The 3,330-nt window shown below is 51.4% G+C and overlaps 1 protein-coding gene across 2 annotated transcripts in view; it reads left to right on the forward strand.

Moving 5' to 3' along the window:
• Nucleotides 1–172: 172 nt before the first annotated feature.
• Nucleotides 173–3,330, forward strand: part of ARMC1 (armadillo repeat containing 1) — a 34,023-nt gene continuing 30,865 nt past the window's right edge. The window contains exon 1 of one of the 2 annotated variants that reach the window (XM_085313538.1): nucleotides 173–693. The gene's annotated coding sequence lies outside the window, so the exon portion shown is untranslated. Of the gene's footprint in view, nucleotides 694–1,500; nucleotides 1,692–3,330 lie in introns of those variants that run through there. The other variant, XM_085313537.1, reaches the window with a different exon arrangement.

Raw genomic sequence — 3,330 nt, forward strand, 5'->3', positions numbered from 1 at the left:
GAGGGCGGCCAGAGGGCGTCTGCGTCACGTGACCGCCCCCGGCCCGCCAGGCGGGGCTCGGCGGAGCCCTATTGGTCGCTCCGCTGGGCTCGCGGCGCTGGCGTAAGAACGGGAATCCCGGCGCCGGCCGCGAGGCAGTGACGTCCGCGGGACCGGCAGCCATTGCGCGGCGGCCATTGCGCAGTCTCCAGGCGCGGCTGGGCGGGAGGAGCGGGAGTAGCGATAAGCCGTGGCCACCGGGAGTGGAGGGGCGGCCGGCCGCGGGCAGCGCAAACGCTCGGCGGATTTCGTAGAGCTGCTCCAGGGCGCCAGCTGTATTTAGCCGTGCGGCCTCTCTGGCGAGGGCAGTGACGCGAAGGGAGTTGCGACACAGGAACGAACAAACCGACAAAAAGCGCGGCTCAGGCGTTGACGGGGCCGTAACTGAGGTAGAGAGGCTGAAGTTCGAAGTGTGGGCATCAGCTGCAGCGCTGCTGATGGCTCTGTCGGTAGAATGGGCTGCTGCTCTTTAAAAGGTGCAAGAAGAGGCATAAAAAATGTGTATGTGAAGACACAYATTTCTGCAAAACTGACTGAAAACATCAGAGAAGCATGTGTTAAAATASCTGGGTTTCAAACAGCACAAGATGGGCTGCAGAGGCATAGCTGTTCTCAGAGCATGGACAAACTCTACATTTAAAAGTTATTTATAAGGTAATCCAAWTTTTTTTTAAAGTTAGTAACAGAATAAAAATAGTGCAGACCATTCAAAACTCAAAAGTGTCAGCTTGACGAGCAGAAAAAGAATCTTTTATATTAAAATACATATATTTGTTGTGCCGTTGCGGGGTACRGGACTAATTGTTTTCCGTAAACCCGAAAAGCACTCAGGTCTCAAAGTGCTGGTAGTTACTGCATCTCCAAGGGAGGATGACTTTTTTACGTTAGGTTCACGTTAAATTTTTTAATGTCACTTTTGCTGTAAATTTCTGTTGTAGCAGTGCCTGTTTATGAAAAGGCTCGTTGTTTTTTTTAAAAAAAATACATAATTTGCAGACCTGAACAAGAATCAAGTGCCACCTTCGTTCTGTAGCGTCACTCCCTCTCCCAGAGGGTGCCAAAAGGGGAAGGCTGCTGCTGCGGCCCAGGATGAGGTCTGGCTGCGCTCAGGGTCACATGCAGGATGAGGRCCGAGGCTGGAGGTGCCCTGGGCCCTTCCACCCTGGGCTGCCGGCACGGCTTAAACCTGCGCGGCCCGGCTTTGGGCAAAGGCAGCCCCTGCATTCGTAGCGCTGTGGCTGCCCGGGCGCTGCTCGTCCTGATGAGGCTAACCGCGGGTGCAGGACGCGTTTTCAGGGCGAACCCCGGCGCCTTCCCCGGGCCGCCTCCCCGCCGACAAGGGCCCAGCGCGGACTCCAACTCCCGGCTTGCAGAGCGGCGGCGGGCGGCAACCAATCGCGCCGCGTCGCGAGCAACACACGCCGCGAGTGGCTGAGAGGCCCTCCTCTGCCTCCGCCAATCGGCTCGCGCAGCGGCTGGGGGGTGCCGGGGTCGGAGCGGGCCCTGGCGGGCTGTGCGTGCTGCGAGGGTTCCGCGGCCGCCCGTCGCCCTCGCCCGGCCTTCGTCCGCGCAGGGCTGCGGGGAGGCCCCGCGGGCCATGGGGGCCTGAGGCGGAGCCGCGCCGCGCCGCCCGGGGGCGCCTTCCTGCCACGGTACGGGGGTGGCGGGAACGGAGGCAAGGGCGGAACGGCCCGGCTCGGCCCGGCCGTGAGGGGCGGGCGGCCGGGCCGGGCCAGGCCGCAGCGGCTTGGGGGCTCCCCGTCAGGCCCCGCCTGGCCTCCCTAAGCGGGGCCCGGRGCGCCCATCAGCAGGTCCCGTGGGGGGTCGTGTCTGCGCCGCGGACAGCGTCCTCACGCCTCGGCCGTGGGTGTCCCAGGCGGCGGTTTGGAGCACATCTGGGCATCCGCGTGGGTTCCCAAGACCTAAGGAAAGTCGCTGAGCAGCCCTGATTGCAGAGAGGAAAGGGAGCCTGATACAGCGACCAGCAGTTCCTTTGTTAAGCCTTTATATCAAAACTGCAAGGAGGAGCTTAAAGCTGGTATCCGGGTGCCTTCTTGATTAGGACCCACAAATTCTAGATAACTTAGTACATTTTTTTTTAAACAGCTAAATTGGTGTTTAATTAAAAATGTCGACGTTATCACACTTCATGGAATTGTTTAGGTGTTGGAAAGATAGGTTAGATAGGAAGATAGGTTATGGGTTATGAGCTGGGGAGAGAGGGAGAAGAGTTTGGTGGGGAAATGAGGCTGATCTAATGGGATGGTGGGCGAAAGAAATTGGATGAAATGTGGCTTCATGCTATTCCTAGAGATCAGGAGAAGAATGGCAAAGGATGGACAGGATGGAGAGAGGTATATGAAGCATTTGCAGCTCAGGATGCAGAACTGGAGGACAGAGGCTTTAGTTAGCTTCAGCTATGCAGCTGACTTGATGTTAGATTTTGAAAAAGATGCTTAACCTCCCTTTTTCTTTTGTCAACTATGAAATGTAAATAATAATATTTAACTCTACGGGAACATTTCTGAAATTGAGGATTGTTTACTCTGAAAATATGAAGTACTAATTATTGGATGAAGCGGTAGCTGCCTGTTGATCTCCTTAGAACTTGTAACAGTCAAGAAAAATAACCTGGAGATTAATCATTAGCATGTGCTTTTCACATTTGCACTCTTGTGAAAAAAACACCAGGGACGTAGATATTAGTAGCATTTTTTTTTCTGTGTGAAAATGTCAAACCTACAAAGATATCGTAATGAACATTCATGAACTAATAGTTTAATGCTTTTGATGACTGTGATTAGTTTGTCTTGGTGAAAGGCCTGCCTTCAGTAGGACAACAATATAATATTTGTACAACTATTTTTTTGTTTTAGTCAAGAAATGATGTTATAAAGAACACAATTTGTTAATATTTTTATTTTAATTTTATGTTGTGGAAAAATGAGAGAAGACAAGCTAATAGTATACCTATATTCATACTTCTGTGCCTTTTAAAAAATATTACTTGCATCAGTTGGTATGAGCAATACCAGGACGCCAGTTAGCATTTATGGTTTTAGAGGCATGATCAGTCTTTTGAACCAAACTAAGTCTTCACACTGAAATGTCATACCTTCTTGCTTGAGCAGATTTATGGTTCTGTTGCCTGTTAAGTAGTTACTTCTCATTAAACAACTCTGAAATGTTATACTAGCAAGCTAATCTTACTTGAAACTGATAGTTAGTTACTTGGACTCTGGTTGGAGGTGTTCTTGTGTTCTTTTTTTTTTTTTTTTTTTTTTTTTTTTT

The sequence above is a fragment of the Rhea americana genome, unplaced genomic scaffold (assembly GCF_003343005.1).
Source record: "Rhea americana isolate MKP2758 unplaced genomic scaffold, rheAme1 scaffold_39, whole genome shotgun sequence".
In the NCBI taxonomy this organism is placed as follows: Eukaryota; Metazoa; Chordata; class Aves; order Rheiformes; family Rheidae; genus Rhea; species Rhea americana.